Below are 12328 nucleotides of genomic sequence, written 5' to 3'. Positions count from 1 at the left end.
AATGTTCCATTAGTCATTCTTGTTAAAGAAGACAGGGCTGATCACGCCCAGCTATATTTGCATATATAGTAACTTGACCTTTGCAAAGCTCTTTTCTATATAGTCTCCTCTAGTCTTACAAAAATCTTATAAGCCAGGGCAAATCCTTTTTATTTTACTTGACAGAAAATAGGGTCAGATGCTTAAGGTCATGTAATTGATAAAAGGCAAAAGTGGGACTAGACACCAGGCTTTTCTGCCCCAAAGTCTACAGTCATTCTATAAAGCTCTCATGGCTTTCTGGCCATAGGTCCACCAGACTGTGAGTGCTATGGAAGACCATGTCCGATTTGCTCTCTACTGGTGTCCAGCATAGTATCTGACACATAGTAGTTACATAATAAGTATGTTAGTTGGTGAATTACTGAAATCATTTTCTTAAGTGGCTTTAGTTACCTGTATGGTAAAATAGGGCCTATAGCATTGCCAAATATCTTGGCTTTTTAAATGGTATTGGCATTATCAGGAATAAGCAAAAAGAAAATGCCATCTTCTGTGAACTATATATGTTGATTCCCAAGGGGATCAGAATTCTGGGCCAGGGCCCCATTTCAGCACAAAAGGTAGCAAGTAGTATGTTTTTCAGCTTCCCGGAAAATTAAGAGTTGAATGGAAGGGTCAAGGAGGAGACTTAACATGGGAAAGGAAAAACTGAATATAAGATTTCAGGCATAACGATGACCATCTACAAGGCTGGCACAATGGCCCAGCTATAGCTAATCTACCATGGCAAGAAATGGGCTTGCCAAAGGAGTGCAGACTCATCCAGAGAGTACACACACCAGTGAGAGAGAATCCACTCCGTGGCAGGAAGACGCAGCTTTGAGGTAGGCCAAGCCCAGGAACCAAGTGTGCAAAGGCCTGGGACAGAAAGAGCCACTCTGGACGTGGCTTCACAGCCACGGTTTCTGTAAAACCGTCTGTGCTTAGCCACCTAGAGCAAGGGAGAATGAGGAGCAACCGACCTCCTTTGGTTTACTCTGGTCAACCCCACAGGGATCCACTGACCACATCGCCAACCATCCCAGAGAAAGATACTCAGAAATGAGATGGTGAGTATTCAAAAGTCCTGCTAACCTGGCAGACTATTCATTTCCTATGAAGGCCTCATGAACATCATTTAGAGCTCCATTTTCCCTCCATTTTAAACCATATATTCAAACATATACATCCCATTATCATTCTGGTTTTCTATTCACTACCATACCACTATATTTCCCATTCTTTCAGATATCTACTATGATCTCAAGATCGTTTTCAGCTATGCTTCCATAAAAGCCCTTCTCCACCAAATATTCCTTAATGAATCACATATTAATTACAGAAACAAGGTATCCAAAGCAATTCATTTCAGATAACTGAAGGCTAATTCATTAAGCACTGTGTTGTAGTCTTGCTAAAATAAATGATGCCTTAGTAAACAGAAAATATCAAATGTAATTTACTAGTTCCAATTTTACTCAACCTTCAAAATCCAGTCTGAATACAAACATCCCCTTAAAGCATTCTCCAATCTCCTCTTGCCACCTCCATCCACCACTAGAAATAACCTGTCTTTCATCTGTGATCCTACGGCATTTTGATTATATCTCCTTCACAGCACTAAGCATGCCTGCCTGCTTGAGATCAGAGATCTAAATGCACCTTGACTAACTTTTTAACAAGTTCCTTGAGGCCATGGACCCTCTTCTCAACCCCAAGGTACCTAGTTCACAGCAGGAATACAAACACTTCACAAGGTGAATACTCTTAGTGATTTAAACATTATAAAGAGCACCATAATACAGAGGAGCCTGCAAGGGTTCCTGAGCTCTGAAGGGAGGAAAAGTATGACATTAAAGAACATGTTATCATCATCAAAACACTCATTGGTTCTGTTAAGTATTCCTCAGCTTTAGAAGAAAATGTTTGTCTAAAAGGGAAAAATACTCTGAATTCCTTTTTTTCTCTAAAATGGAATCACTTTTTACAAATCTCAACTTGCAAAATGAAAGTTCTAGTTGAACTGGCATTGCTAATCCTCCACGGCCACATTTTCTAGGCCTCATGATGTACATTTGACTAGCTCCCTGTAGTTCACTGAGGAGAGGAGACAGTGAGTGGAAGGATGTGGTAGGTGACTGGAATGCAACTGAGGTGCTGCTATTCACCAGTTTGAAAGCCAGCCTTCTCAGTCCAAGAGGAAATAAGAAATGGAACACAAGATTGAGCAAATCAAGTTTTAGGCTCAAGGTCCATAGCAACCACTTCAACAGTGCTGACAACATTCTTTTCCCGAAGCTTTAGTGTTTGGGTATGATAAACCAGGTGGTATAGTGTAAAGTAATCTAAACAAAGCAACTCAAATTCAGAACCTCCTTAATAGCAATAGGGGGAGTCTAAGTGGTCAGCCAAGAATGACTAACTCCAAGTTCCCTCGTGAGCAGCTATTTTTTTGCAGGATTCCTCTCCTTGTCATGGAAATAATTTTCCCAGAGAAAATAGGGAGAATGGGGCAGTAGGGCTACCAGTATCATAATATTAAATATCATATAGACAACCCCTTGGGGATAACAACTGTTCTTAACTTCGGCTTGTTGAGTAAAACTTTGTTTTTAAATTCAGTATCTTCAGAGACAGAATTGTGCACATAATTTTACAAATACTTAAAGCACTAAGCATGCTGGTTTATGATGGAAAGCTTTCTAAATTGCACAACTTCCTTCTCAGCCTTTCTGAACAAACTAAACCCTAATTCGACCTATTCCTGTTGAACACTAACAATTATAATCAGTTGATGTATTCAGAGACCACCGAGGCAAACAGAAATGTTTTTTTCTATAATAAATGTCTCCAAACAGCTATACTTTGAATTATTTTGTAGAGCATTTCTGTTTCTGTCATTACCAGCTGTCCCTTCCTGCTGTTGTCAGTGTGTTTGCCTCTGATACAGCATTCTTAGTTCACTGTTTCTGATATCAGATGTATCTGGAAAGCCAAACTCTTAAGTGTCATGGGCTAAGGCTCCCTCCCACCAGTCCCACCTCCTTCAGACCCAGGCAGTAGTCTTCCAGATGCCATGTTCTTTATCACTACAGCTGCATTCTCAAACTTGCCTAATCATAAAGAATTACCAAGTGGGGAGGGTGTTAAAAATACACATTCTCAGTCTCCTCCTCCTAAAGACTATAGTTCAGTGGGCCTAGGATAGAGCCTGGAATCATTTAACATACATCCTCACATGATTTTCATGAACACGTTTAGAAACACAATACTACATTGTCACCAGTGCTGCCCTCTTGAATTGGGATTCCTTCAGAAGTATAATGAACCTGGGCCATGGCCGACTCCTTCCCAAGAGACCTGGTAACCAATAAACCTTCCAGGTCACTACTTTTCCATCTCCCTCAGGTAAAATCCCCTGATCCTTTCAGATTCCTGCAGGGTAACCACAACATCTCAGGGGATCTCCGACCCCACCACATTTGCTGAAGATTTGGCCCATGTTCCTTTTCTCCATCCTAAATATCCTACAATCCTGATGGCTTCTCTGACCACACAGATGGCCCAAACAACTCTCCAGCCTCCCAGTTACTTGACTTTTCTGAATTCAGCCATCTTTACTGAGTTCACTTCACTTCAGTCACTTATATCTGTGGCAAAACACAGGAATCTGTCATGCCCAGTAATTAATTGCTCCAACTCTGAAATCTTCCACTCATGTGTCCCTCTCTAGCCACATCCTCCTATTACTCCATCACTCCACACACCCATTCCTCGACTTCAATACCACTGGTCCTTTTCTCCTCCCCATCTAGCCTAGATACCTTTAGCTATCACGTTAGTCACCCCCTGGCCAATATCCCAGTTCCTCTGCTCTACTGTCCTTCTGCCACTCACCCCAGCAAACTCCAACCCTGGCTCAATCCAACTACATGCCTTCTGTGCTCCTAAAACCAGGCAGCTGAATGCTACCAGTGCCCCAGTTAATCCATGGTCCTGTCTCAGTGGAGCCCTGCATACTGCCTGAAGATCATGGACATTGTCTCAAGTTCATTACCCCTTCTTCTTGACCTCAGTGGTATGTCAAACCTTGTTTTACTCTGACCACTTGCCATTTATTCTTTGCAGACCTCACCTCTATTTCACAGAGATGACAAAACACCACCAGACTGGCACTTGCTCATAAGACATCCCACCAGAAAATATAACTGTGCCCAGATATTCCATCATGTGAGCTGCCAAGCCCATCATGCAGAAACTGAGTCTACTGTTCACTTGGTTATTTGAAATAAACTCCCTGGAGGTAAGCATTACTGACGTAAACAGTATGCTGGCGAGTATCTTTCTAGTCCAAAAAAATAAAGTAACACAAAATAGTATAGCCAGCTTCTTGAAAGATCTCTCTACCCTGAGAATCCTTCTAAAGATGGGGAAGAGCTTTTTTAAAAAAAAGAAAGCTATCTTCACAAGCATTTAACAAGCTTAAATTCAAACATAAAGTTGTCATACATCAATAGAATAATTATAAATCCCAACCCAGACAGTTAATTCTGATTTTTTTTGAGTCTCTCTCTGTCACCAGACTGGAGTGCAGTGGCACGATCTCAGCTCACTGCAACCTCCCTGTCCTGGGTTCAAGCGATTCTCCTGCCTCAGCCTCCCGAGTAGTTGGGACTACAGGCACGTACCACCACGTCCAGCTAATTTTTTGTATTTTTAGTGGAGACAGGGTTTCACCATGTTGGCCAGGATGGTCTTGATCTCTTGACCTTGTGATCCACCCACCTAGGCCTCCCAAAGTGCCAGGATTACAGGCGTGAGCCACCACGCCCGGACAATTCTCTGATAATTTTTATAAATTCAAAACCATGGTCAGTGAAAGAACACTAAGTTAGTTATTGTCTGTCATTCACTCTTACCCAAACTCTAAATTGTTGATGAGTTTACAAGTCTTTTGAGGATTTTTTCTCCTTATAATAGTAATAGCTAACATTGACAGATTTTGCGTATAATTCTGCTCCTAAAAAGATCCTATAAGAACTATTATTTTTCCCCATTTACAGCTGAAAAAACAGACTTAGACATGTAATTTTCCTAAAGGCTTACAGCTAGAAAGTGGCAAAGGTAAAATTAAAACACAGAGCCTGAAAGCAAACTAATCTATATGCTTTCGCATAGTGGTTATTAACAGAAGCTTCCCAGGAGAATATAACATCCTAACCCAAGGGTTCTTATTTTTAATGCTCTCATATATGCTTAGAAAGACAAGAGAAACCATCAGGGATGAATAATACAGCATATTTCATATTCATTCATTCCTGCATTCATATTAGAAGGCAGTAATGAATAAAAGGGAAGGTTCTAAAGTCACATTACATAGATTAAAATCCTAATTCCACCATACTCTTAGCTATGTAACTTTAAACATTACTCAAATTCTCTAAGTTCAATTTTCTCAACTAAAAAATAGAAGTAGTGCCTGGCGCAATGGCTCAAGCCTGTAATCCCAGCACTTTGGGAGGCCGAGACGGGCGGATCACGAGGTCAGCAGATCGAGACCATCCTGGCCAACACGGTGAAACCCCATCTCTACTAAAAAAAAATACAAAAAACTAGCCGGGCGAGGTGGCGGGTGCCTGTAGTCCCAGCTACTCGGGAGGCTGAGGCAGGAGAATGGCGTAAACCCGGGAGGCGGAGCTTGCAGTGAGCTGAGATCCGGCCACTGCACTCCAGCCTGGGCCACAGAGCTAGACTCCATCTGAAAAAAAAAAAATAAAATAAAAAAATAAAAAATAGAAGTAGTAATATAATTACCAACATCACCATACTGGGTTCTCCCAAAGATTTAGAGATAATGTGTGAACACACATAGCAGTGGATCTGGTCCATAGGAATTCTCAAAAAAAGTAGCTATTAAAATAATTATTCAAAATGTTTTCAGGCCCTACACCTACTGGACTCTGGGCAGAGCACTGGGTGCTAGCACTGTACCATAAACAGGGCAAGGCTGTCCCTGCCCTCCTAGATCTTGTAGTCTCTATTGGGAGAGTAGACAATAAAGAAGAAAACAAAAGAAGGAAACATACAAATGAAGTTTTATTGAGGGGTGAAGCCAGCTGGACTTCCTGGTTCGAGAGGGGACTTGGAGAACTTTTTTGTCTTACAAGAGGATTGTAATATGCACCAATCAGCACTCTGTAGCTAGGATTGTAAAACGCACCAATCGGCACTCTGTAAAAACGCACCAATCAGCACTCTGTAGCTAGTTAGAGGTTTGTAAAATGGACCAATCAGCACACTGTAAAATGGACCAATCAGCACTCTGTGAAATGGACCAATCAGCAGGACATGGGCGGGGACAAATAAGGGAATAAAAGCTGGCCACCCCAGCCAGAAGAAGTGACCTGCTCGCTCGGACTCCCTTCTAGGTTGTGGAAGCTTTGTTTTTCTCCTTTTCACAATAAATCGCTGCTACTCACTCTTTGGGTCCATGCCATCTTTAAGAGCTATAACACTCACCACGAAGGTCCACAGCTCCTTTCTTGAAGTCAGCGAGACCACGAACCCACCGGAAGGAACCAACTCCGAACACACTATGAATTTTAGTGAAGTGTCAAGCAATAAATGCACATGCACTGAGATAGAGGACAATGGGGAGGAAGCTACTATAGAAGTAGTGATCAAGGAAGCCCCCTCTGAGGGGGAGATGTTTTAGCTGAGACTGGATGTTTTAGGCTCTTTCTAAGGAGACAAGTGGAGGGAAGAGCCTGTACAGAAGAGGAGAACAAGGCATGTTTGAGGAACTGAAGGTGTTCAACCTGACAAGCATGGCAAACAAGGAGGGGAGCCTGGAAAGGAAGCACGTCAGAGTAAGTGTGGATGCGAGTCCAAGTGCAGTGGAAGCCACCAAGCAGGGGGGTGGCATGCCTGGGTTTACTCTTTAGTAGGATCACTCTGGCTGCAGTGAGGAAAATGTGGTAGAAGAAAGCAACAGTGGAAGCTGGGAGACCAACTAGGAGACAGGGGAATCATCCATCTGAGAGAGGGGGTTAGGCGGATTAGGAAGATGGAGAGAAGGAAGGGTTTGAGATATTCTAGAAGCCAGGCCAAAAAGCCATACAGATGGGTTGCATGTGGAGTGAGGAAATGAGAAGAATTACAGACAACTTTCAGGTGTCCAGCCTGAACAATGAATAGACAATACAAACTAACAGTGAGACAGAAGGCTGAAGGGGAGAGTAAGGAAGGGTCAGGAATGAGGAATACAAATTTCGAAGCTTGAGAGGGAGATTGAGAGATCAGTTCTGAACCTGTGAAGTTTGAGATCACTGGGACAGGAAGGTGGTAGCTGAAACTGCAGGTCTGGAACCAGAGAAAGGGTGGGGAGGCATAATAGAAAGAGTCATCTGCATCCAAGGGGTACTAGGGTCCTGGGAATTGATGAGATCATTTAAAGAGAGAATATAATGAGAGAAGGAAGGTAGCAGAGCCAGAAAAGAAAAGAAATAATTAAAAATCACGTTGATAATTTAAAACTGAATATGGTAACATAGCCCACACAAACATAGAACTGGCTCAAATACATGCTCAATAAATACCTATGGAACAAACAAAAATAAAATCTTAACACATCCTTTTAGGCTTTTTTTTTTTTTTTTTTTTTTGAGACGGTGTCTCACTCTGTCACCCAGGCTGGAGTGCAGTGGCAAGATCTCTGCTCACCACAGGCTCCGCCTCCTGGGTTCACACTATTCTCCTGCCTCAGCCTCCCCAGCAGCTGGGACTACAGGCGCCCGCCAACACACCCGGCTAATTTTTGTATTTTTAGTAGAGACGGGGTTTCACCGTTTTAGCCAGGATGGTCTTGATCTCCTGACTTCGTGATCCGCCCACCTCGGTCTCCCAAAGTGCTGGGATTACAGGCGTCAGCCACCGCGCCCAGCCTCCTTTTAGGCCTTTAAGAAAATAATTTTGATTTAGGATTCCACCCTTACCACCACCACCACCAACTTCTTGTATATTTGGAGGATAAGAAAAACAAGTTTTCGAAGGTCTCTGTTTGGATTGTGTTCAAGGAGATCCTTTTTCTTAAAAATAAGAAGCAACTGTTTTTTTCCAAAAACTCACAAATTAAAAGTAGTCTACCTGAAATTCAAACCTTTGAAAAGCTTATACTCACATTACAACTTCAGTGTAAAAATTCTGCCCCAAGACACAATTTTCCCATCCTCATAAATTAAAATGCAATTACATATTTTACTACAGATGTTTCATCCTGATAGATGAAACTAGTACTTTCAAACAGTTCAAGAGTCATATTAGAGATGTAAAATTTCAAAAGGTCAAGGATTTATTTTTAAATGTTTTTTAAAAAAAACCCATTAAGTATACCTGCTAGGTCATCCAAAAACTGATAAGCAGGGAGATGAAAAGGATAGAACGGCCAGAAAAATAAGTAAATATGTAACAGCTATTCCCCAAATGAAAACACATTAAAGCTATAATTATATCTCTGGGTATCCGTTGACACAAAAAACCCCATTATGCTCTTGAGGCTTATACTATCACTATGAACTACCAAATTGAAATCACAGCTGTAAACATAACTGGGAAACTTTATACTTTTCAAAAATGTCCAGTGTGACACAGTGATAATGCATAAGAAGGAAAGCCAACAACATTTGCCAAAAATGTTCCTTCCCTCAATTGTTCAAGTTAAATCAAGACCATAATTCTTTTTAAGACCATAGCCTCACTTTGTAAAATTCTTCTCAGATATAGATGAGAAAGGAATATTCTAACTTTTAAGAAATTGTCATTTTAACTCATGACACAGCTAACTAAAAGCCTAGAAGGCTACCAGCAAGGTCACATGAATAGTTGGATAATGAACATTCATTCTTTCCCTCATTCATTCAACAAATATTAAGTACCCACAGTGGGCCAGGTGCAGTTTCTGAGCCCTGGGGATACATCAGTGAAAAAAAGTCTCACACTTCTGGGTTAATGAGGGAGACAGACAATAAACCAACAAATAAATATGTATTACCAAGTGGTGGTAAGGAAGGCAGGATAAGAACAGGGAAATGGGGTGTATTTAATAGTGCAGTCAAGCAAAGCCAGACAACCTAACTTTCTTTTTTTTTTTTTTTTTTTTTTTTTTTTTTTTTTTTTTAGACGGAGTCTCGCTCTGCCGCCCAGGCTGGAGTGCAGTGGCCGGATCTCAGCTCACTGCAAGCTCCGCCTCCCGGGTTCGCGCCATTCTCCTGCCTCAGCCTCCCGAGTAGCTGGGACTACAGGCGCCCGCCACTGCGCCCAGCTAGTTTTTTGTATTTTTTAGTAGAGACGGGGTTTCACCGTGTTAGCCAGGATGGTCTCGATCTCCTGACCTCGTGATCCGCCCGTCTCGGCCTCCCAAAGTGCTGGGATTACAGGCTTGAGCCACCGCGCCCGGCCTGGACAACCTAACTTTCGAGCAGAGACCTGAAGTAAGGAAGTCAACCATGTTAATATGCAGGGACCAGAGTTCTAGGCGGAGGGAACAGCAAATGCAAAGGCACCAAGGCTGGAATATGCTTGGCTTTTCTTTTTTTTTTTCTTTTTTTTTTGAGACAGAGTCTCTGTCTCCCAGGCTGAAGTGTGGTGGTGCGATCTTGGCTTAATGCAACCTCCGCATCCTGGGTTCAAGCAATTCTCCTGCCTCAGCCTCCTGAGTAGCTGGGATTACAGGCACGTGCCACCATGCCCGGCTAATTTTTTTTTTTTTTTTTTTTTTTTTTAGTAGAGACAGAGTGTCACCATGCCAGCCAGGTTGGTCTCGAACTCCTGACCTCGTGATCCTCCCACCTCGACCTCCCAAAGTGCTGGGATTACAGGCCTAAGTTTGACGTCTTTAAGAAACAGCAAAGAGATCTGTCTGGCAAGGCTCGAAGTGAGGATGGTTGTGGGGAAGAGGGTTAGCCTGGCAGGCCACAGCAAGGCCTTCAGATTTTAAGACAAAAAGCTATTGGAGGGCTCTAAGCAGAGGACTAACATGATCTGACTTTTTTAAAGGACTGCAAAGAGAAATACAAGTTCCTACTCATAAAACCAAGATGTATCTCTCATAATCTAGTTATAAGTGAAAGAAAAAAAGCATAGAATAAAAGTTGTATAGTATGATAGCATTTTTGTAAGAAAAAACACGTATACATGGGAACAAGGCTAAAAGGCTTAATACCAAATTGTGGTTTACTATGGTTTGTGGGATTATGGTGGGTTTGTTTTGTTTTGTTTTTGGCAATGCTTTTGTTTTTCAAGTTTTCTGCCTTAAACATGAATTACTTTGGTAATTTTTAATGTTATCTTTAAAAAGAAAAAAGCACTCTACCATGAGACTTCCCTAGTCTGAAATCTTACTTCGATATGAAAAAAAACAAAAACAAAAAAAACTCAAAACCAAAAACCAAAACAACATGGGGAACATTTTTTTTCCAAAAATTACCACACTTCCCATGCAATGTTTGCCTGTCATGAACCACTGCACAAATCAAGCCCAGCTCAATGTATCAAGGTCACAAAACCAACTTGGTTAATATGTTGATCATTACATAGTGGCTCTGTCCTCCACAGCAACTTTGATACCATCTTTCCAAGGCAGCAACAGAAGGGCCCTTTTCATTCATTTTCTAAGTCTCTTTGATACTATTTTGCGCTTCTGGATTTTTCCACTGTATGTCTCTTAGAAACAAATTAAGCTCGAATAAGTTGTTCCAGCTAATGAAGTGCGCTTTTGGCTCCTTCTCCGTGGTTCAGAATTATCCGGCAAAATACCAATTGTTTTAGGACGCAGTTTCTCTTAGTTTTGAAATATTGCAATACTAAGTTACCACGAATAAAGAACATCGAGATAACAACACACAAGAACGTGTATAAATGGAAACTACTGTAATCCTTTTTAAAATTAAGGATGTGTGGACGCCTCATGAATAAACATTTAGGATATCCGGATAAATATATACTATGTGTTCACATAGATAAAAACAGAAAGGAGCATTCCTTCCCACCTCACTCCCCTACCCCAAGTCACATAAGTTTCTCACAGGGCACAGGCCCAGGGCAATCACTGCTCAGAAATGTAAACCATGCAACTCAAAATGACTCAAGCTCTCAAACACTTCCCACCTAAGTCCTACATCCCATCCACTCCTCAATCACTTCCAACAGGCTTCCCTGAATGAAAATCCCAAACTGGGAAGGCTTAACAAGCTCCAAACTCCACTCACATGCCACTCAGGGAATCGGAGGACTTGGGGCCCACGTGTAGTGTTTTCGCGTGGGCAAACAAGGGTCCCAAGATTCAGGATGCTACTGTACCCCGAGTGGTTCGAGTCCTGGCTCTGCCGCCTTCCCTGGTCGAGCTGACGCTCTTTATACCGGGGGCATGGGCTGCCACATCCCAGCAGGGTGCAAGGGCCGGCGGGCGTGGACGCAGGCGGCCCTCGGGCGCACACGCGGGACGAACACTCGGGCACGCACTCTCACACGGTCAGGCGGGCCTGCGCGAACGCCCCCGCTTCCCCTCCACCACCCCCTTTTGCGCCTTCCGCGACGGTGGCACACAGGGCTACCCTGACCCCCAGGACCCCTGGACGCCGGCGCCTGGAGCCCGGGGGGGGGGGGGGGGGTGATGACAGATGGCGGAGGGCGGGGCTCCGGGGGGAAGGGGCGGAGCCTCTCAGCATGGGGGTGCTGGCGGCTGACAGAAAGACCAGGGGCAGCTGGCGGGAGGGGGCTGACGGAGACTGCGGGTCGGCCGCGGGCCAGGCGTGGCGGGAAGGAGCTCGCACAGACACAGACACAGTCGTGCTGACAGGCAGAGAGACACACAGACACCGGGGACTGACAGCCGCGGGGGCACGCGGGGCCGGCTGGCCGTGGCGGGCGCTCACCTGGCAGCGGCAGCGGTGGCGGCGCCCGCGACCGGGCCACTCTTCCCGCGCTGCGGGCCTCCCTCCCCGCGGCCGGGCGGGCAGCCGGCGCAGGCCCCGCAGAGGCGGCGGCGGCGGCGACGCCGGAGCCGCGGACTGCTGAGCGGCGGGGACGCAGCTGCACCAACCGACTCCGGGCCACTCGGCTGGGCTCGGCTGCTCTCGGAGGTTCTCGGTTCTGCTCGGCCTTGCTCGGCTCCCCTCGGCCTTGCTCGGCTCGGCTGGGGGCGTGGCCCAGGGCCCCCCGCCCAGGTCGCCTCTGGCGGCCGCGGGGCGGGGCTTTTGAGTGGGTGAGAGCCCCCTGACGTCGTGGGGAGCGGACCTTGCCCCCGGCGCAT

The 12328-nt window shown here is 44.4% G+C and overlaps 1 protein-coding gene across 1 annotated transcript in view; it reads right to left on the bottom strand.

The window, feature by feature from the left end:
• The window catches only part of ZHX3 (zinc fingers and homeoboxes 3), a 137218-nt gene extending 125173 nt beyond the window's left edge, over window positions 1-12045 (bottom strand). The window contains exon 1 of the mRNA XM_025399510.1: window positions 11952-12045. The gene's annotated coding sequence lies outside the window, so the exon portion shown is untranslated. The remainder of the gene's footprint in view (window positions 1-11951) is intronic.
• Window positions 12046-12328: the final 283 nt, after the last annotated feature.

The sequence above is a fragment of the Theropithecus gelada genome, chromosome 10 (genome assembly GCF_003255815.1).
Source record: "Theropithecus gelada isolate Dixy chromosome 10, Tgel_1.0, whole genome shotgun sequence".
NCBI classification, from domain to species: domain Eukaryota; kingdom Metazoa; phylum Chordata; class Mammalia; order Primates; family Cercopithecidae; genus Theropithecus; species Theropithecus gelada.
The sequence above is the reverse complement of the archived record's forward strand: the minus strand, read 5'-3'. Positions and strand labels throughout refer to the sequence as shown.